The sequence below is a fragment of the Mastigoproctus giganteus genome, chromosome 5 (assembly GCF_048544385.1).
Source record: "Mastigoproctus giganteus isolate SK-2022 chromosome 5, ASM4854438v1, whole genome shotgun sequence".
Lineage (NCBI taxonomy): Eukaryota > Metazoa > Arthropoda > Arachnida > Uropygi > Thelyphonidae > Mastigoproctus > Mastigoproctus giganteus.
In genome coordinates, this window is record NC_143579.1 from 78,297,450 (window position 1) to 78,321,976 (window position 24,527).

The 24,527-nt window shown below is 37.2% G+C and overlaps 1 protein-coding gene across 1 annotated transcript in view; it reads right to left on the reverse strand.

The window, feature by feature from the left end:
• Window positions 1-24,527, reverse strand: part of LOC150085511 (protein argonaute-2-like) — a 444,788-nt gene that overhangs the window by 385,993 nt on the left and 34,268 nt on the right. The gene's annotated exons all lie outside the window — the stretch shown is intronic.

Here is a 24,527-nt window from a genome sequence, read left to right on the forward strand (position 1 = left end):
ACTATATATCTGTGTAAAATACACCATAGTTAGCTCCAAAAAAAAAATATAAATAAATAAACTACAATCATAGTTTTACAGGCATCGTTTAATTGTATCTCATATTGTGACTACATTCACAATGAGTTACCATATATTGCACTACCTGGAATAAGCAACCCCTCACTAATAGAGAAGACTATTGGTATTTATTCTCAATGGGCTCCACCACCCAGACGACACCATTTCAAGGCTTGTTGGTCTATCATCAGCGGGTGGGCAGATACCCTGGTGTTTCAGTCATGCCAACCCAGTTGTGAAGTTAATTCCACAATATGACAGATGCCAAGAGAGCATGAAATAACGATATAATATCAGTGTAACACAACATGAGATACAATGCCAATCGATACAATTAAATCGATTGAAGTTTATTTTTATGAGCTAACTATGGTGTATTTACACCGATACCATAGATTATTTCATGCTCATATCGTATTATGCCTTGTGCATTTACATTATTATTCTGTACACCTGTTGGCATCTCTCATATTGTGGAATTAACTTCACAACTAGATTGGCATGATTGCAACATCAGGGTATCTGCCCACCCACTGACGATAGGCCAACAAGCCTTGAAACAGTGCCATTTGGGTGGTGTTGCCCACTGAGAATAAGTAACAATAGTCTTTTCTATTAGTGAAGTGTTACTTATTTGAGGCAGTGCAATACAAGGTAACTCGTTGTGAAGGTAGTCACAATATGAGATATAATTAAATCAATGCCTTTACAATACGATTGCAGTTTATTTTTACGAGCTAACTATGGTGTATTTACACCGATATTATATAGTGTTTGGACTTATATACATCCTTTTAACGAGGCACGGATCTCTTTAACGAGAAACTATGTAGTTTTGGTCTGTCTAGTATGGAAGCTTGTCAATGGAAAGCAAATGAAAAATAATCGCCTCCTTATCTCTGCTAGAAAATGCCTGTACATCATTGACAAGACACCATGAGCTGCTCTTATAGATCATCTGCACTGCTCAGAAAACTTCATATCTGCCTGCACAATTACCCCCAGGTCCTTTTCACTCTCGACCACTGTCAGTGTAGTACCACACTGACAGTGGTACTCCACTGTTGATACGTTACTCTTGGGTCACTGCTTCCCATATGCAGTACTTTACATTTGTCAATGTTAAACTTCAGTTGCCACCTCTCAGCTCACCTGATCAACTTTTCTAGATCCTGTTGCATCAGAGTACTGTCAGTGTCATTAACAACCCTGCTGACCTTCGTATTGTCTGCAAACTTGGACATTAAGCCTGATATACTATCATCAATATTAATAAATACAGAAAATAACAATGGACACAATGCTGAAACCTAGGGGACTCCACTAATAACATTAGTCCATGAAGAGCAGTGTCCATTGATTGCCATTCTCTGACTTCTCCCACTCAACCATTCCTCTTATCCATAGCAGCAATTCGCCTCCAATTCCACACTGCTCTAATTTGTGCAGCAGTCTTCCATGTGCAATAGTATCAAAAGACTGTCAAGATCCAAATATATGATATCAGAATTATTCTTTGCAACCAATTCCTTTGTGATCACATCATAGTATCCAATCAAATTGGTCAGACAAGACTTCTCCATAATAAACCCATGCTGTGTCCGAGCTATAACTGAAGCCTTATGTAGATGATTCTGCAATGCTTTTTTTTTTTTTTTTTTTTATGAGAACCCCAAACACGAAAGGTATCAAAACCTATAGTACTTAGTACCGTGCATGGGTTGAAGGAGAAGTATGGGGAGAGAGGAGGGGGATGCCGGAAACTTTGCTCTAGAGACTAAACATGGGTTTCACCACTTCAAGCCTCCAATAAGCAAAGTGGTGGTATTTCACCGGTTGATGAAAGTCATCTACCACCTGAACTTTAACCAGTGCCTCCATTAATTTCCCTGGAACAGAAATTAAACTAACAGGTCTGTAATTACCTGTCTCCCTCTTTGATCCTCCTTTGTGGATTGGGGTCACATTTGCATATCTCCAGTCCACGAGTAACTCCCCTGAGTCCAAGGAAGCTCTCATAATTATGGCTAATGGTTCACTTACTTCCTTTGCTGCCTCCTTTAATAAAACTGGATAGATTCCATTCAACCCAGGTACCTTTCTTATGTTTATCTTCAACGATTTCTCCTCCACTTTACTCTCAGTATTACAAGATTATCTAGCTTACTGCCACAGTTTAATACACCTCTGGCATTTCCCTCTCTGAATAACTCCTCATGTGTGAATGTAGATGCAAAATACTCATTCAGTTTGTCAGCTACACAGGCAGGATCGTCAACATTTGAACCATTGATATCAAGTGGACCAATTTGATTCTTCCCCTTCCTTCTAGAGCAGTGCTTCTCAAACTTTTTTTGGATCACCGCCCTCCCTTAAAAAAACCCTCGCCAGGGCTTTTTTTAAGCCCATCAATATAAAGTGAAGCTAAATAACTGAAATGAATATTTGTCTGTTTGCCTCCAAAAACGTAAATGCAGCCCTGCATGTATGTGTGTGAATTATAAAGAAAACTATTTACTGCACTTTATTCCTTCTTCGTAAAAAATTACAACTACATAAATACAATCAGTTATAGTGATTTAAATCAAGTCATAAAAATTAAAGTTAATTACATAAATAAGTCATGATATTAATGGAAATAGTTAATCATATTTTAATATTTAATGCGATGGATGAGCTTGGTGGAGATTTATTAGCTTATCAATATTATGTTTAATATCTGCAAGTAGAAGTCGTAAATCGCCACGTTAACAACATCCAGACAATTTCTTTGTTTTGTCAGCTACTGAGACCGATTTCGACTAGATACGATGTTGGAAAAGAAATAAGTAATTTTTTTACAAAAATCCCCACAATGCAGGATAATGGTCAAGGATTTTCTTTTGTAACCAAAATTCCTGATATGAATTTTTAAATTTTGGCTTCAGTTGAACTTCATTTTGTAACTCAATCAATTCTTCTTCTACAAAACGTTCACCATCGTCATTATTTAAAAAAGGATTTATAACCCAATCTGGAATTTTCAAATTAAGGAGATCTTCGAACCTTTCCTGTATATCTCTGTGCAACATTTCTAGATGATTACAAAACGTTAGTAGAGTTTAATCAGCTATTTTTTTCTTTTTTCTCTATTTCCAACAGATTTGGAAATTGATACAATTCACGTCGTCCTACATTGCGCATAAAAAGCTTTAATTTTGAAATTAATGCTGAAATTTGAGTTTTCGCCTTAATAAGAGTTACATTTTGTCCTTGTAAATGTAAGTTCATTGAGTTGAATCTAGTAAATAAATCTGCAAGATAAGCAAAATCAGTTTTCATTTCCTTGAGGTCATTACTAAGGTCATTGTTCCTATCTTCAAAAAACTCGGCAACAGTATCAAAGAGTTCATAAAATCTGTTGGGACAGTTGCCTTTTGACAGCCACCGAACCTCAGAGTGAAGTAGCAATCATTCAAAATCTTCACTGTTTTGATCACAAAGCTTTCGAAATATACGATCATTCAAAGAATGTGCTTTAATTTTGTTTATAGCAGTAATAACAATTTGTAGAGAATAGTGCAGTTGATCACCAAGTTTTTTTGCAACTAAATGCCTATCGCCCCCTGTCGTGCCTAACGCCCCCAGGGGGCGATATCACCCACTTTAAGGAGCACTGTTCTAGAGTTTACATAAGTAAAGAACTCTTTGCTGTTTTTCTTTGCATCCATTGCCAAAGATTTCTCTTAAATCTGCCTTTGCCTGCCTAACTTCCTTTGTGACTTGGTTACAGACCAGCTTATATCTATCACACGCTTATGTGTCACCTGTTAATTTATATGTATCCCATGCATTTTCCTTCTCTGCCACATGTCTAATTAGTTCATCTGACATCCATTTAGGCCTAAATCTTGAATATTTCTTAGTTGGTATGAAAAGCCTAGTAAGCTTCCAAGATTAATTCTTTGAATGCTTCCCATTTTGAATTTGCTGTGGGTAACATCATCAGTTGGTCCCACCGTATAGAATTTAAATACCATCTCAGACCACTGTAGTTACCTTTACAAAAGCAAAAACCCTTCCCTTTATCACCAATGGTAGTTACCTCTTTGAGTAAATCCCACTTCATCACACTGTGATCACTGCCACCTAGAGGTTCATTTATCTGCAGATTCTTAATTCATGAAGAATCACTACTGATAATCAGATCAAGAGTATTATTCTCCCTAGCTGCCTCCCGAACATGCTGCTGTAGAAAACAATCATCCAATAAATCCACAAAAGCTTTGCTAGCTTAGTATGAGTTACCAACCCTCAAATTCCAGTCAATATCTGGGAAATTAAAATCCCCCATTATAAGACATTGATTTACTGGCCCACTCGCTTTTCTCTGTACAACTGTTTATTATAATCATCAGTCATTAGGACTACAACACACTCCTACTCTCAATTTTGCTTTCCGAGTGCTTATGTCACACCAAACTGACTCAACACTGCCTGTCCAGCCATGTTGACTGGCTGTACTTCCTTGGATGTTATGTTTCTTAACCAATAGTATAACCCCTCCTCCCTGTACACATTGTACTCCCCAAATTCCAGTTCTGCATTCCGTATATCTGTGTGACACCACATCTCTGTTATCCCGACAATATCTGCCTTTGAAGTTTTGACCAACACCTCAGAATCATCAAATTTATTTACCAAACTCCTAGCATTGGTGTACACACAAGTATACATGCGTGTACGTGTGTGAACCTGTTTCTATTCTTAGCTACCCTAACACAGCCCATGTGTTTACTTGTATTGCAATGACTCCCAGCAGTCTCTGAAATACTGTGCATCTTGTTTTCCAGGCTGCTGCTCATTCCAATAGAAGCAGTGCAAGAATCACTTTCACCTCTGCCAGCGGTTACTTTAATCCATTAGTCTGTGTATCCCCCAAGCTAGCAGTTTTCCGATCCACCTAAATCTATCTCGATAACATCAGCAAATATTCTTGCACCCTTTCTATTTAAGTGTATCCCATCCCTGTAGAAGCAGTCTCTCCTGTTAACAAGCACAGACCAGGCTCAGAAAAATTCTACCCCTTGAGCCTTGCACAATCTCTCCATGGTCAAATTGATTGACAAGGCTCTCTCATCATATACTCCCTCCTATCGTGTCTGGGCAGAATTGCAGACACTTTTAAATTCAATCCTAACTCACGGCTTTTTTCAACATTGCCCTGTACTTGTTAAGTAATTCTGCCGATCTCCTACTCATAACATCATTAGTGCCAACATGTACAACAATATCACCTTTTGTGCCCTTAAAAGATAATATCTGCTCTACAACGTCACGAACCTTTGCCCCTGGCAGACATACCCTGGTCCTGTTCCACCTATCCTTTTTGCACAATATCTTCCCCATTTCCCTGACAATAGAGTCACTGACAACAACTAGTTTCTTTGGGACCAGTGCATTCTGCCTTGAGGGTTGCTGCTGTGTTGCATGATGTTCAAGTGCAAGCTCTGGCATTGATGTGGGCAACTGTGAGCTTGATGGGCCCCCTCAATTTAAATCCTTTGAGGGCATCTACCCTGTCCTTCAAGCTCTCATATAGGCCCATAACAACGCTGAGTTGGCACCTGATTTCCTCACACTACTTACATTGTGCACACACAAAGATATTCTCCTTGACAATATCATGTCCCATTCCTGATTACTCCACAAACATCAAACAAGCAGTGCATTTCAAAAGGCTGTGATTTAGGGGAAAAATTACCCCCTCAGTTTTCCCCTGAACCATAACACTTCCATTAGTTTGAGCATTTTGCTTTGCTGCTCTGGTCTGAGTCATGATTTCTATTCAATTTCAAATAAAATTCCAATACAAAATATAACCCTAAACTTATATCCCAATGCAGTTATAACACTATATATATGTATTTCAGTATCGAATATTATCTCCGAGTTACATTGCATGACTTTCTTATATCTCTGTCAAGTTATATGTATTAATTTATAATGTTACGTTTGTAATAACTAGGTTGTTATATGTATTTAGTTATAAAAAGTACAATTTAATTGACAATGAAATTTAATAATAAGATTAGTAAATTTTACTGATTAATTGATACTAATATACTCGCTATCTAGTTTTCCGTTAAACCTTATACTATCTAGTTCGGGGCATACATTTTATTGTATAATATTGGTGGCAAGTTACGAACGGTAAATCTATGGACACTAGGTATTAATTACTTTCAAATTCACTAATCTAAATAGAAATAATCTAAAATAATCTAAAATTAGAAAATAATCTAAATTTGAATTTAGATTATTTTCTAAATTCAAAATAATCTACGGAGCTTGACTAGGTCTATAAGCTACTTATAGAAAATAATTTAATATAACAATTAAGTCAATAAAATGACTAAATATAATTAAAATCTTAGCATTAGCAGCTCCTGTCCTGTCAGCTCAGCAAACTTGTCCAACCCCTGGATTAGATACCCTTACCGATACTAAGTAATAACCAACAAAATCTCTAAGTTCAAATTAAACTAAGTATCGTTACTAGGAATATAAAGCACTTCTATAAAATAAATTAATATTCCAATTTAAGTCAAAAATTTAAGAAAAACTTCTCTATTAGCTGGAGCCGTAAAAGTTTCACCTGTTCACGTGTACTCTAGTACGCAAACCATTTTCAACCAATACAGATCAAGATCAAACATGATCAACAAATAGAGGCTAGTACGTGGTTTTAAAGAAAACCCACAAATAGCAAAAACATCTCTGCAGATTTCTAGCAATTATTCAACTGAGCAGAGCCTGAAAAGTGTCAGAGAGAAAGAGGGAATAAATGCTGGGGGAATTATAATCTATTCATATAAAATTACTCTGCTTTCATGATTTCAAAAATTTCTTTCTATTTAGCAAAGACAAGGCGCTGCCATATGGGCCATCAGGAAGGAACTAGAGGGTGTGCAGCACAATATGTCCAAAGTGCCTAACCCCTATTCCTCTGCCATCGGGACTTCACCTCTACCTGCATTAAATCCTTTACAAATCCAGTCTATTAAATGGGGCAACAGGACTGCTAGGAAGCCTTCACCATATCCAAATCCACCTTTCTTACCAACTTTACCAACCTCAACATGTGGGAAATACAAAATATCTCGCAGAATCAAAGTATTCTAACCCAATTCAACATGGAACATATGGATGTAGCTAAGATTATTGATGGTGTAGCATTCTCATGTCTCATAGGAGAGCAGTATGTCAGTTCATATCATACTGAAACAAGAGGCCTATTCAATTTTCACATGTGGTGATTGCCAGAATGTAGTCATCACAACCAAGTGCACTTGTAACGCAAGATGTTCTGATGTCCACATATTACTCAGTGCTTTCCTATTGACAAACAATTAGCAAATTATTTACAAGAAGCTGCATTAAATATATTCTATGCCAGCCTTTCCCAAACTGGGATCCATGGAACCCTGGGACCAGTTCCAGGGGTCTGCGAAATGTTCATAAGGTATCAAGTAATGTGTGTTTATTTTCTTAAAAAATATACTGATAGAATCAAAACAAAATTCATCACAGAACATTACTTATTTTCGATAAGATTATTGCATATAATTGTATACATATTTCAAATTATTTGTTCTATGTATAGCAAATTGATGATAAATAAAGTTATTATTATGTATCTGTATAAAAATAAGAATAAAGTTGAGTTGTTTCACACATTAAACTTTGAATTTTCTTATCAGAAAACCCAGTCTTCATGTTGGGTTTTCCTTTTTGAAGGGGATCCCTGCAAACTTGTTTTGATTTTCAAAGGGGTCCGTAAATCTCAGTAGTTTGGGAACCACCGTTCTATATCATAATCCTTTTGCTGTAACTAATTTTACCATTCATAAGAGAATATAAGCCGTAATATCCACATGTTAAAGGGGGACAAACCCATTGGGTTAAATAAATAAAGAGCTTGCATTATCTTAGGGAGCATATACAAATGGCTGCTATTTAATTCCACATGTTACAGAAAGCAGAAGGGGGGCCATATCCTTGACCTAATTCCCATTAAGGCTCCAAATATTATCATATTTTAGTTCAGATAGTCCCCCTTGCTGTAATCCTGATCTCTATTAACTGAAAAAAAAAAAAAAAAAAAAAAAGTGCAGCCATTATCAACCCACTGCAGGATGGAAGCCTCCTAAACAATTCATACTGAGGGAAATGGACCATAATCTGCCACGGTGGTCCAGTGCAGGTTGGCAGATCGACCGTATTCAGCAGTCAGGGGCTTGAACCCCAGTCTACTCAAAGAGCGTGTGCTACTGCACTTCCGCTCCTGACCACACGGCTACGGAATGCAGTTTGATACTATTGCTATGTGGGAATTCTTTTAAAGGATTTATACTGGAGGCCACAGATATATTTGCTCCAGTCTAGAAGAACTGCAAAAGAAAGATACCAAAATGGATGAAAAGACAGCTGAAGAATTTAATTAAGCAAAAGAAAAATGTATCTCCTAACACTACTTCATACAATAACTACATATTAGCATTAGCATTAGTAGAGGCATTTGATGCAAGAAAGCAAGCTTATGCAGCATCAGCCATAAAAAAAAAAAAAAAAAAAACCACTTCCACTTCACCCCTCTGTTCGTTCAAAATACCTGTCCAGCCGAGCCTTAAACTTATTCAGGCTATCAACTTCCACGACAACGGATGGAAGTCTGTTCCACCAACCAACCAACCACCCGCTGGCTAAAGGCAAATTTCTGCATGTCTATCCTATATCTGTCTTTCCTCAATTTGAATTTATGCCCTCGCAGGTGATTATTCTGAGCGAGAGGAAGAATCCCATCAACATTGAGCATGCTCAAACCATTCAAGGCTTTATACACCTCTATCAGATCACCTCGCTGGTGCCTAGTCTCCAGACACTGTAATTTGCAAAACTTAAGCCTTTCTTCGTAAGAGCACCCCTTTGTTCCATTCACTAATCTTGTTGCCCTTCTCTGTACTCGTTCCAGCAGCTCTACATCCTTCTTGAAATGAGGCCTCCAGACCTCTATACAGTACTCTAGGTGTGGCCTGACCATTGCCTTATACAAGGGAATAATCACCTCCTTATCCCTGCTAGAAAAATTCCTATATATCATTGACAATACACCATGAGCTACTCTTGCAGCCCGTCTGCACTGCTCAGAGAACTTCATATCTGCCTGCACAACCACCCCCAGGTCCCTTTCATTCTCTACCACTGTCAGTGTGGTACCACAGAGTTGATACGTTGCTCTGGGGTTGCTGTTTCCCATGTGTAGTACTTTACATTTGTCAATGTTAAATTTTATTTGCCACCTCTCAGCCCATCTGCTCAACCTTTCCAGATCCTGTTGCAGCAGCATAGTGTCAGTAGTGTCCTTGACAACCTTGCCTACCTTTATATCGTCTGCAAACTTCGACATTAAGCTTGATATACCATCATCAATATCATTTATGAATACAGAAAACAATAATGGACCCAACACTGAGCCCTGAGGGACTCCACTAATAACATTAGTCCACGACGAGCAGTGTCCATTGATTACCACTCCCTGTCTTCTCCCCCTCAGCCACCCCTTTATCCACAGCAGCAATTTGCCTCCAATGTCACACTGCTCCAATTTGTGCAGCAGTCTTCCATGTGCAACAGTATCAAAAGCCTTTCTAAGATCCAAGTATATAATATCAAAGTTATTCCCTGCATCCAGTTCCTTTGTGACTGCATCATAGCATCCAATCAAATTGGTCAGGCAAGACTTCCCCTTAACAAAACCATGCTGTGTCCGAGCTATAACTGAAGTCTTGTCTAAATGATCCTGCAGTGCTTCTTTAACTAGTGCCTCCATTAATTTTCCTGGAACAGAAGTTAAACTCACAGGTCTATAATTACTTGATCCTCCTTTGTGAATTGGGGTCACATTTGCACATCTCCAGTCTGTGGATACCTCCCCTGAGTCCAAGGAAGCTCTCATAATTATGGCTAAGGGTTTGCTTACTTCCTGTGCTGCCTTCTTTAATATAACTGGATAGATCCCATCCACCCCGGGTGCCTTTCTTGTGTTTATCTTCAACAATTTCTCCTCCACTTTACTCTCAGTTATTACAAGATTCTCTAGCTTACTGCTAGAGTTGAATACACCTCTGGCTTTCCCCTCGCTAAATAACTCCTCATGTGTGAATGTCGATGCAAAATATTCATTTAGTTTGTTAGCTACCTGAGCAGGATCATCAACAGTTGACCCATCGATATCAAGTGGACCAATCTGATTCATCCCCTTCCTTCTAGAGTTTACATAAGTAAAGAACTCTTTGCTGTTTTTCTTTGCATCCCTTGCCAAAGATTTCTCGTAATCTGCCTTTGCCTGCCTAACCTCCTTTGTAACTTGGTTACAGATCAACTTGTATCTATCATAGGCTTCTGTGTCACGTGTTAATTTGTATGTATCCCATGCATGTTTCTTCTCTGCCATATGCCTCATCAGTTCATCTGACATACATTTAGGCCTAAACCTTGAACAATATTTCTTAGTTGGTATGCAAAGCCTAGTAGCTTCCAAGATAAGTTCTTTGAATGCTTCCCATTTTGCATTTGCTGGTCACTCACACAAAAGCCTTGCTATTGTGTGAGTGACCAGCCCCCAAATTCCAGTCAATATCTGGGAAATTAAAATCTCCCATTATAAGACACTCTGATTTACTGGCCCACTATTTCCCTGTACAGTTTCTTATTGTACTCAACAGAGTCATTAGGCCTATAGCACACTCCTACTCTCAATTTTGATCTCCCAATGCTTATGTCATACCAAACTGACTCGATACTGCACTGTCCAGTGATGTCCACTGGCTTCACTTCCTTGGATTTTATGTATTTCTTAACTAATAGCATAACCCCTCCTCCCTTCCTATCCAGTCTATCCTTTCTGTAGACGTTGTACTTCCCAAATTCCAGTTCTGCATTCCTTATATCTGTGTGACACCATGTCTCTGATATCCCAACAATATCTGCCTTTGATGTTTTTAGCAATACCTCAAATTCATCAAATTTATTTACTGAACTCCTAGCATTGGTGTACACACAAGTATACATGCACCTATTTCTATTCTTAGCTACCCTAACACAACCCGTGTGTTTACTTGTACCGCAATGACTCCCAGCAGTCTCTGAAATATCATGCATCTTGTTTTTCTTAAGAAAAACATATAAGAAAATACATAAGAAAACCGCTGACGTAGTAAGACTTGCAAAAGCTATGCATGAAAAATAGCTTGAGAAGAGAAATTCTACTCAAATATATGAAAGCATAGGATAAATTAGATATGTCCCATGCAAGATGAATAGGAGGTATAATCGACAACCTAGACAAGATGGCAGCCGAGGTGAACAGATAGTTTGCAACAATCTTTACCATTGAAACCACTAGTTTCAATGGGGGAAGTCGCTCTGAAAAGCAATTGAGACTGAAAGATCATAAAACCCTAGGGACAGATGGCATACATCCAAAAGGCAACCAATGATCACATCCAACCATTAGCAATGTTTGTGAGATCCACATTAGATTCAGGGAGAAATTTCACTGACCTGTAAAAGTGCCAACGTTCCCGTAATCTATAAGTGTATAGTGTATTAGTTGTCTGACAGCACCAAGGGTTTCCCCATCTCCACTTTAACAAAGAGCAGTGTTATGTGAGTAGATTGTATACTGTCTCGAAATAGGGTTCAACTGAGATGGGAAAAAAAATTTGATAGGATCCATGAAGAACCAAGAATTGAGAGACCATCAATCAGACAACAACAATAAGAGTTAAATGAATATTCTGAAGAATATTACCCGGCTGTAGCCGACATCACCTTTCAAGATAATTTTTTTTCCCCTCATTGGTTTCAATTTAAAATTCAAGAAATCTTTGTTAAATTTGTTAAAATGACCCCATACCTCTATGAGTTTTGGCATGACTAGTGACTCTACATTTAATCCACCATAATTGGTTCATTGTATAGGAACTGTGAACGTGAGTTTTGCATCATGAACTAACACATGAAAATTGTGCTTTTCACCAATGTGGCATCTCACAGACACCACTTTCAAATTCTATTTTTCTATAAATTTGGAAATGAAATCCTCCTATATATACATATATATATCTTTCCCCACCATGTTCTTTAAATGATTATACAATACGTCATGTTTTCTGTTCAACATATTATGAATTACAAGAAGTCAATGTTTTGTTTAGCTTGACCAAAATAAAAACAGATGCATGTATACTTGTGTACAGGATAATACTGTGAACATAGTAAATACATCTGATGAATCTGAAGTACTGGTTAAATCAACCAAGGTGGGCACTGTGAGGATATCAGACATGAGTCACTCGGACAGAATTTGAATATGGGGAAAACAATGTGTACAAAAGGAATACACAAGACAAGAGGGTGGGGGAAAGGAAGTTAGGAAGCACTTGAAATCTAAGTCACAGCATCAAGTTGACATGGGTGGCTAGTGCAATGTTGAGTCAGTTTGATATGACATTAGCACTAGGAAAAACAAAAATGAGAGTAGGAAGGTATTATAGGCCTAATGACTGTGATAATAAACATCCATACAGAGTGGGCCAGAAAATCAGAATGTCTTATAATGGGAGTTTTAACTTATCAGATATTGATTGAAATTTGTGGGCTGGTCACTCATATGTAATCATATTCAGGGAGAAATTTCACTGACCGGTAAAAGTGCCAACATTTGCGTAATCTATAAGTGTAAAGTGTGTTAGCTGTCTGACAGCACCAGGGGTTTCACTCATTTCCACTTTAACAAAGAGCAGTGTTATGTGAGTAGATTGTGTACTGTCTCCAATTAGGGCTCTACTGAGATAGTAAAAAAAAAATTGATAGGATCCATAAAGGGTAAACCAAGAATTGAGAGGCCATCAATCAGGCAATAACAGTAAGAGTTAAATGAATATTCTGAAGAATATTACCCAGCTGTAACTGACATCACCTTTCAAGCAAGAATTTTGAAGATTTATTGGATGACTGCTTTTTCCAGCAGTGGCATATCATTAGAGCGGCAACAAGAGAAAGCAATACTTGTGATATGATTATCAGCAGTGCTGCTTAATACATTAGGAATCTCCAGATAAAAGAAACACTAGAAAGCAGCTATCACAGTGTATTATGTAAGATTTACTTAAAGATGTAAATACCATCAAAGGCAAAGGGAAGGCTTTTGCTTTCATAAATGTGACTACAGTGGTCTCAGACAGCTTTTAAATTCTTTAAAGAGGGACCAACTAATTTACCAATAGTAAATTCTAAATGGGAAGCATTCAGAGAAGTAACTGTAGAAGCTACTGCACTTTTATACCAATTAATAGATACTGTTCAAGGTTTAGACATAAATTGACCAGATGAATTCATCATTCTCATGGAAGACAAGAAAAATGCATTGGATGATTAAAAATTAAGTGATACAGAAGCCTACAGTAGCTAGAAACTAGTCTGCAATGAAGTCACAAAGGAGGTTAAGCAACCTAAGGCAGAGATTATGAGAAACCTTCAGCAAAGAATGCAAAGAAAACAGCACAGACTTCTTTACTTACACACTATAAAGAAAGGAATGAATCACAATAGTCCACTACATATCAATGGTTTACTGTCGATGATCCTACTCAAGCTGCTGAAAAACTGAATGGGTATTTTGCATCTACATTCACACATGAGGAATTCTTTAGGGAAGGAGATCTAGAAGTTTGTCAAATTCTATCAGGGTGCTAAATGATTTTGTGATAACTGAGGAAAGTGGGAGAGAAATTACTGGAGTTAAACATAAAGTCACCTGGGGTGGATGGGATCTATCAAATTATATTAAGGGAGACAGAAAAGGAGGCAAGCAAACTTCTGGCCATAATTATGAGATCATCCTTAATATTATGCAGTTTGAAATTCTGTTTTCCATTTTTGGGACAATGGCCAGATAGTTATAATTTTATCTAAAAGTGTACCCTTTGATTATTGTAATTTATATTCATGCCTATGCTATATATACAGGGTAATTCACTACCAGTGCGACAAACTTGCAGGAGGTGTAGGGGGCACAAAAACGAATCGGAATCATAGCATTGCAGGGTCCGAAATGCCATCGTCATGCGGTAGAGGACGTTGAATGGGAGGTCGCATGAACAGCGATTCCGGTGGAAGTCAGCATTTGCGAACTGGTTCCCGAGGCAGTAGGATGGACAAGTATTCAAACGTTGAACTGGCCGACATGCAGTTCGCATATGGACTGCGGACTGTAACGGGCACGCCGCTCTGCGTTGTACCAGGAATGTTTCCTGCACAGGCGTGCTCCTCATCATACGATTTTTGCACATGTGCACAGAAGGTTATGTGAGAATGGTTGTTTCACGAGAGGTACCATGAACTGAGAGCGAACGATGAGGATGCCAGACAATGAGGAGAATGTCCTACGTCTTACAGAAGGCAATCCGAGTATGAGTACTCGAGCGATAGGCCAACGATTGGGTATTTCCCAATCCACAGTATGGAGGATACTGTCGACAATGCGTCCAATCATTGGAGCCTGCGGATTATCCACTCCGGAGGACTTTTGCTACTTGGTTTCTTCTACAGAAACGGTTCACAAATGCTGACTTCCAGCGGGATCACTGTTCACGCGACCTCCCGTTCAATGTCCTCTACCGCATGACGAAGGCATTTCGGACCCTGCAATGCTATGTGATTCCGATTCGTCTTTGTGCCCCCTACACCTCCTGCAAGTTTGTCGCACTGGTAGTGAATCACCCTGTACAGCACATGCTATTATTCTGTTTGCAGAACCCTACTAAGACATGTTCTTTGCTGACAATTAGTGAAGTTGCCAAAGCACTAATGGACTTGAGTGATGATGGGGATGAGGATTCATACGAATGTGTAGAGGCTGAAATTATTCCTCCAAGACCAGATGAGGAAGCCATCAATGATGAACTTCCTGAAGAAAGCACTTTTAAAGATGTTGCAGTTAGGCTGGAGTTGATTGTTAACAAAAATAACAGTGAAGATGGTGAAGCAGGTAGATCAACAATGAAATCAGCATCTGAACATCTTCAAAGAAGTATAGAAAAAGTGACACCAGCTCAATTCCTAAATGGAAAAAATGTAACAAATGAAAGTACCTCACAACGCAGATTTAACAAATCAGAGCATTACAAGCATTCTTGAAGAATTTCTGACCGATGAGTTACTAACCTTTATTTTTGAGCACAGTATATGTGCTACACAGAAAATTAATCCTAATTTCACTCTCAACATAAATGAATTGAAAATATTTAGAAGCCAAAAGTAGAGCATTATATAAAACTATTAAATTATTATATATATATATAAAAAAAAAAAAAACTCAGTAAGCATTATAATCTACTGCTAAAAGATCAGGCATTCATATAAGTACAAATCAAAAAAAATAATAAAATAAAAATAATAGCTTTTCAAATAGTTTTTTAAGGTTTAAATTTTTGGGACCTGTCAGGGCCACATTGCAATTCATGACAAAAGTGCATGTTTTAACTGCCGGGTTAAAAAAAACCCAAATAAAAAATTCCAGGAAAATCTGTCTACTTGGAGTATATCTGTTACCTGAGGACAGACAGACAGACAAAGCAAAGATAATAGGTGCATATTCATATATATACATACACACACACACACACACACACACACACATACACACACACACACACTCATATACATATACATACACACACACACTCATATACAGTTAGCCCATGACTTACATAACTTCAAACTTACGCAATTTTTTTGGTAAAATCGTAAAGATACTTTCTGTGTGTAATTTTTAAGAGTGAAGTCAAATGAAGGTACAATAAGCATAAGTTTTTATTTTCGTCCCGTATAAACTATGTTGAATAATAACTGCTGCGTAACTAGAATCTATGTAAATAACTAGAGTTAACATTTCATTTTCTGCTTTTAAAATTCTGAAAAAATATTCGCCATCTTGGAGATGGGTGAGCTACACCAAAGCACTTCAGAGAAACCCCACAACATTCAAGTCACATGGACTGTGTCCCATCAGCTATTTCTTTGGAGAATTACACTCTAGCCTTTCATCTCTACATCCTTTCTTTTTGAATTGTAGAGTCAGTTCAGTTTTGTTAGAAAGCTAAGTGGAAGCTTTTGTTTGCATTTTGTATGTAATATTTGTTATACAGGCTATTGTGGTGAAGTTTAAATTCACACTGTCCTACCATTTTCAAAGACTTCAAGTCAAACTATCATTGTGTAGTGCGTGCTTCATTCACATGTCGTAAGGTGTGACAGCATCTCTTGTAACTTAGCCCTGTGAGTTCTTCACAGAAAATTTCATTTTGACCATTATCATGGTGCCATCTAAGATAATAAGTGAAATGTACTACTACTTCACTGCTGTTCCCATATAAAATTTAATTGTTATAGTATATAACTATTTTTATTCATTCTTCTGAGGATATGTGGTTTTTGTCATTTTAGCATATCAGGGATATAGTAGCAATATTTTATTAGTCATTCCCAAGTAATGCAAAACCTGACTTACGTAAGAAGTCCTGGAACATATTTCCCTTTCTTATGTATATCGGGGACAAACTATGCAAATGCACCTAAAAAACCTTGAACAGCTAGTGCATCACAAAAAATTATGGCCACAGCGTTTCACGACACAGGAAGTCCAATTTTGGTTGATTTTTTAGAGAAAGGTCAGACTAAGATGGAAAAGAAAAAACCAAATACTTAAGCTTAACAGAACTATAAAACAAAAAGGACACCAAATGATGTTACCCACGATAACACTGGCCACACACTTCCCCATATCACTCAGATAAAAATTATAGAATCAGGGTGAAGTTTTGCTCATCCTACATATAAAATGGACCTGGCCTCATCTCATTTTTTTTCTATTTGAACATATGAAGAGATATCTTCATGGAAAGCATTTGGGTGATAAGGAGCTGAAAAAGACAGTAACAGGGCGGGCTTCAACAGCAGAATCGTTTCTTTTACCAAAGTGCATATGTGAGTCAGAAAGAACAATGGCAAAAATGTATTGATAAACAAGATGAACATATAGAATACTATATTCATACTCTACCATTAATATCCATTTTTTTTTTTTTATGGAAACCTCAAACAAGGAAGGTATTACAACCTATAGCACTTAGTACAGTGGTGCGCAAACTGTGGGATGCGAACCCCAGAGGGGTTGTGGGATAAATTAAAGGGGTAGCGGCAATTTTTAAATAAAATTTTTTGTGTAGAGACCCTTACTACTCAAAGTCTGAGATAAAACGAACCCGACTACCACTCTTTATTTTGTTAAGGTGGTTACACGTGCGATGCAGGAAGCATTCTTACTTATTGTCAGCATCAGGAATACACTTTAATTTGCTCACTGGCTAGGGACACAGAAAGCGGAAGACTAGTGCAATTTCTTGGTATTACTCAATTGACGAGTAGTACTGAAATGTACTACTCAAATGCTGAATTTGTAATCCCTTTAGCCCTTAATTCATCCTTCCTACAGATTCACAAATTCTCAAATTGGCTGAAAGCCAAAGGTGTGAATATGCGGTAGCAGTAAATATGTTATATATCTGTTGCACGCACACTTTATTCTGCTTTGTAATTTGTAATAACACATCCATGTCAACTTGGATATGTTATTCATTCTTCTGCTATTTTTTATATTGCACTTTTCATTGTTATTATCGTTTTAAGAAGAAAAAAAATATTTTACCATGGACAACTTGGTAATCGAAACAAAACTGCCAAGGAGTTACAACAATAATATTGCTAGAGATACTTCAGAGCTAATAAGGTAATAAATATACCATGTGAAAATTTGGACATTAATTTTATTCCAAGGTGCAACCCACCCACCAATTTCTGGTAGAGAGCCATCGTATTCCAAATCAAGGAATGAAAAAGAATAGAAAATACCAACAGGAATTTAGGAAGTACAGCTTCACTTAGCATGACATTTGATGTCACACTTTAAGTGAAGTCAGACCTCTTCCGGATAGCCCAATTTTCCAGATAATTGAACGTAAGGTAAGATTAAATAAATTTAATCAACCTTACGATTAAAATAAATAATTAAGATTAATTAAATAAAAAAATTTATAAACCAATTTTGGAAAACTGAAAGATCCATCTAGGCATTTTTTGTGGTTTTTATACAAAACAGGGAAATCAGAAAAAATTTTAAATGCTCTTGGGTTTTTTTGACTTACTGATAATAGGCACAGACAATTTGTCTCCCAGTAGCATTTGCACACAGCAATTAACTCACTCTTTTCTTATCTTAAAACCTGGTGCAGGCATTTCTCTTTTAGTGGCCAGGGTTTTTCTCAGTAATGTTTTCCATAATAAGCCTGTCTCATCAACATTATAAACATTTTCTTTCTTGTAATTTGCTATAACTGAAGCAAACTTACAACGAGACCACTGCGATTCATTTGCAGAAAATTTCTCGCCTTGAATACTGTATCTAGTTCACATATACTGTCTCAGTTTAAAGTTTTTCAGTCAACCTGTACTTGCCTTAAAATCTTCATTACCTCTTAATTTTTGATTAAAATCCAATGTTTTTTCACACAACTTTGAGCCAGACACTGGTTCACCTAAACTTTGCTTCTGAAGAAACCACAAATAAAGTGCAGTCTAAAGCAGCATCTTCAGGTCTTTTTCCTGCTAGATCCTCCTTCACTATCCATAATCAACAAAAATTCTGTTATAGAATTGGAATGTTTCTTGATGTCGCAAATTGTTGAATTCCCCACATTAAACTCTTTGGAGAGATTTCCTAAATTTTTGGTTTTTGCCAAAATGTTAAAACTACACACTTTCATTTCTTTAATATTTTACTGTAAAAAATTGAAAATCTTACCGAATTGGGAGCTAAACTAATCAAATTCATTCACAGTTTCTGAGAAAACCCAGTAGTTTCTGTGATATTTTTTAAAGCATATTTCTGAAGGTCACATAGAATCCTAGAGGTCACAACCATAAATCAATAAAAACAATTTGCAGCTTTAGGTTTATTGGGCTTTTTGTTTGTACAATCTGTTATAAACAGGTAGTAAACTCAATCTTTTGCTTATTAGAATCAAAATTCAATTTGCAAACGTGATCACTATAACCAGCACTAATAAAAGTAAAAAAAAAAAAGAAAGATCAGCATTTCAAATTATTCCGGATAACTGACGCTCTGATGTATAAAAGATAATATAAAGTTTATTACGGATGCATTATGATAAGCTTTCAAGAAGAAACATACGGCAGTCCCTTGTAAAGCTTTAAGAACATCATTAGAAGTTTCACATTTACTATTGCTGAATCTCTTTTTCTCCCTGCTGCAATAAAAATAATTTCAATTATGCATGGAGAAAAGTACAGCAATTAGTTAAAACCAATCCCCTATCCAGAGAGACTGCCTTGCAGCATATTACAGGTATCGCAGACAACATAAAATTCAATTTATTAAATCAACCAAGAGAAAAAAAGTCCAATTTCTGCAATACAGTTAGCATTAGTAGAGGCATATGATGCAAGAAAGCAAGCTTCTGCAGCATCAGCCAAAAAAAAAAACTCCACTTTGACACAACCATTCGCTCTAAAATTTTGTCCAGTTCTTCCTTGAATTCATTTAACCCTCCTATTGTATTCGTATTTTGGTTACACTTATTGTATTCTGGTCGATATGACCCGAGTGTCTATGGGTGTTGTTTATTGGTGTTAAATTAATATGGCAGTAATGTGTTTACTAAATAATAAAAGAAATAAGAATATATGTAGCATTTATTGACCAAAAGTTTGTTTATGAACAGCAGTAATGGATAAACAATTGTTATGTACATCTGAAAAACAGTAGTTATATCATACATTTAGTTTTTTAGTCTTGGCAGTAGTAATATACATGAGCTTTACATACGTATTTTGAGCAATTACAACAGTATATTGTATTTTCTCAAAATACGTATTTTGTTGTCCTTTGAAGAGCGACAAAAATTACATCTTTTATGCTTATTTGTGGTGGCTGTTCCCTTGCTTTGGCAGTGCTGGTTGATGGTCGTACCCTTCTTACCATTTCAGCAGCAGGAATACTTCTAGGAAGGTGTTTTCTTTCTTGCAGTAAGGGACGATCAAGGAATTACCCAGTTCTTCAAGAAATAGTCGATGTTTTGTAAGTTTGCCTGCATTTCAGGTTGGATTTACATCGCACCACAGAACTTATGCATTGTAAGCAGAAACGTCCATGATATTATAAAAGATAGACATTGGCCATCTTTTAGTTTGTCGTCTGCATGTGTATGTTATAACCAACTTGTCTAAAGTATCTACAGCACCTATGGTTTTATTGTAATCTAAAATCATAAACAACTTTTTATGATCTTTATCACACACACCGGAATGGTAGTTGAAGGTGCTCATGAGTGTCACATTTTTATTCCGTTTCGGAATATAAGAAACTATCGTCAATAGCATCTGCCCCAGTTCATAAGATGTAAAAAAATTATCCCACGTTACGTTTCGCCCTTTTAAGACCATAAGTAAGGTCTAGCACAACTCTTTTACCTTGGCCTCTTTTCTGGAGTTTTGCCTTTTTTCCCCGAGGTATACTTGCATGTTATATGCATAAGCGTTTAGAGAATCGCATATAGTCGAAATCTTGATTACGTATTTGGCTGGCTTGTTGGCTATATACTGCCTAAATGAGCAATGGCCTCTAAAAGGTACAAGTTGCTCATCTACTTACATTTTCGTTAGCATTATAGACCGTAGGTAGAATTGCAACCCATCATCCCATAAGTCCTGCATGGCAGCTAATTTATCAGTCCGGTGAAGTTGTGATCAAGTTCCTTTATCGTCAAAGCAAATTATTTGCAAAATTATGTGGAATCGTTGTAGGGACATCGTTGCCCTGAATATAGGACAGCATACATTTTCATCCCATAGGCTGGAGGTTGCCTCCCCATGAGATTTATGCACTCCAGCTAAAAGCAATAGGCCAAAATATAGTTCTAATTCAACTATTGTTAGTTCTTGGAACTGGTCACCATAAATTCTTTTTCCTTCTAAATTCGACATCTTCAAAATTAAGCTTACAATTTTTGGCATAAAAAATAAGCAGTAGGATTTTATATCATATATTCTAGACGTAGCGTACCTTGTTGGTCCAGGATTCAACGTAATAATATTTTTTGACGAAAATCTTCCTTGTTGATTAGGTGTGTTGCAGTTCCACACAACAGTTTCGTATGAAATTGTAGGTTCCACTTCTTCATCATCCGATTCACTATGCACCTCTGCTTCGGGCGAATGGTCCTCTACTTCAGAAGTACTATCATTACCATCAGAAGCATACAAAAGATTCTCAATTTCACTGTCCGTCAATGATCTCTTAGTACACATCTTCAACAATTTCTTCCTACTGTTGACTCTTAGAGTAGCACCAAGCTTGATGTTTACCAAGAAACTGATACAGAAGTGCACACTGGCAGATATATGCATGAAGGCACCAACAGGCCCCCACCAGCATCAACAGGCATCAACTTGTTGTTCACTGCACGCACATGTTGAAACTTGTTCAAGAAACGTGATAATGTAAGTCATTTCTATGAAAATAAAACAAAACCAATAAAATACAATCATTTATGATAATTCTCTTCTCGTTCCTTAAATTCTAACAAAACTGATCGTCCGGTCATATTGACCAGAGCACAATAAGTGTAACAATTACATTTATAAAAAAAACTTAACTAAAATTTTTTTGTCAATCTAGGTATACACGGTTATTAGAGTAAATTAGTAAACGTCATTGAGCAGCAACAAAATATTTAAATAATTATAGGATTTATGGGCATTAAAATAAGGCGATCGGGTCATATTGACTCGAACACAATAGGAGGGCTAAGCTATCACCTTCCACAACAACAGATTTAAGTTTGTTCCAGCAATCAATTAACCACTGGGTAAAGGCAAATTACCAAACATCTATTCTACAACTATCCTTCCTCAATTTGAATTTATGCCCCCTCAGGTCGTAATCTAAGCAAGAGGAAGAATCAGCATTGAGACTCGTCAACCCATTCAAGGACTTATACACCTCAATCAGCTCATCTCGCAGGTGCCTAGTCTCTAAACTGCAATTTGCGGAATTTAAGACTTTCTTGGTAAGAGCACCCCTTCGTTCCCCTCGCCAATCTTGTTTCCCTTCTCTATACTCATTCTAGCAACTCTACATCCTTCCTAATATGAGGCCTCCAGACTGGTACACAGTACTCAAGGCATGGCATTACCATTGCCTTATACAAAGGAAAAATCACTTCCTTCTCTCTCTCTCTCTACTAACAAAATTCCTTTATATCATTGACAACACCCCATGACTTGCTCTGGCAACCAGTCTGCACTGCTCAGATACGACTGCACAATTACCCCCCAGGTCCTTTTCATTCTTCACTACCATGAGTGTAGTACGACACAGTTGGTACATTATTCTGGGGTTACTGTTATTCATACGCAGTACTTTTTGAGTTACTGCATATGAATTTTGATTTGTCAACGTTAAACTTCAATTGCCACCTCTCAGCCCATCTGCTCCACTTTTCTAGATCCTGTTGCACAGTAGGTACTGTCATGTTATTAAAAACCCTGCCAACCTTCATCAATATCATTGATAAATAAAGAAAACAACAAGGAGCCCAACACAAATCCTGGGGGACTCCACAAATAACATCGGTCTGCAAAAAGCAGTGTCCATTAATTACCACTCTCTGTCTTCTCCCACTCAACCACCCCTTTATCCATAGCAGCAACTTGCCCTTAATGCCATACTGCTCCAATTTGTACAGTAGTTTTCCACGTGCAACAGTATCAAAAGCTTTCCTAAAAATCCAAGAATATGATATCAAAATTAGTTTTTGAACTCAGTTCCTTTATGACCACATCATAGTATCCAATCAAATTTGTCAGACAAGATTTCCCCTGAATAAACCCATGCAATGTCTGAACTATAACTGCAGTCTTGTCTAGATGATCCTACAGTTCTTTAACTAGTGACTATTATTTTCACTGGAACAGAAATTAAACTAACAGGTCTGTAATTACTTGTATCACCCTTTGATCCCCCCCCTTTTGTGAATTGGGGACACATTAGCACATCTCCAGCTCACAGGGATCTCACCCGAGTCCAATAAGCTTTCATAATCATTGCTAAGAGTTTGCTTACTTCCTTTGCCGCTCCTTTAATATAACTGGATAGATCCCATTACCCCAGGTGCCTTTTTATATTTAACTTCAACAATATCTCCTCCACTTTGCCCTTAGTCATTACAAAATCATTACGCTTTCTGTTAGAATTTAATAAGCTTCTGTCCCCCATTTCCCTACAGAATTCCTCATCTGTGAATATAGATGCAAAATATTCACACAGCTTGTCAGCGATCAAGCAGGATCATCAATAGTCGAATCATCATTATCAAATGGACCGATCTGATTCATCCCCTTCCTTCTACAGTTCACAAGTAAAGAAGTTTGCTGTTTTTCTTTACATCCTTTACCAAAGGCTTCTCATAATCTGCCTTCGCTTGCCTAACCTCCTTTGTGACTTTATTACAGACTAGCTTATATCTACCATAAGCTTCTGTGTCGCCTGAAAATTTATATGCATCCCACGAATTTTTCTTCTCTGCCACGAGTCTCATCAGTTCATCTGACATCCATTTAGGCATAAACCATGAACAGTATTTCTTATAGTTGGTATGAAAAGCCTAGTAGCTTCCAAGATTAAATCCTTGAATGCTTCCCATTTAGAATTTGCTGTTGGTAACATCAGTTGGTTTCATTGTATAGAATTTATAAGCTGTCTGAGACCTCTGTAGTCACCTTTATGAAAGTGCAAACCCTTCCCTTTACCCCTGATGGTAGTTACTTCAAGTAAATCCCACATCAGTACACTGATCACTACCACCTAGCGGTTCCTTTATTTGCAAATTCTTAATGAACAAATAATCACTGCTGATAATCAGATCAAGAATATTACTCCCTCTGGTTGTCTCTTGAACGTGCCACTGTAAAAAAAACCAATCATCCAATAAATCCACAAAGGTCTTGCTGGTGTGTAAGTGACAAACCCACAAGTTCCAGTCAATTTCTGGGAAGCTAAAATCCCCCATTATAAAACATTGATTTATTGGCCACTATTTCTCTGTACAATTGTTTGTTGTACTCATCAGAGTCATTAGGCCTATAACACAGTCCCAGTGCTTATATCACACCAAACTGACTCAACATTGCACTGCCCATCTTTGTCAACTGGATGCACTTCCCTAGATTTTGTGTTACTTAACTAACAGCATAACCTCTACTCCCTTCCTATTATGTCTATCCTT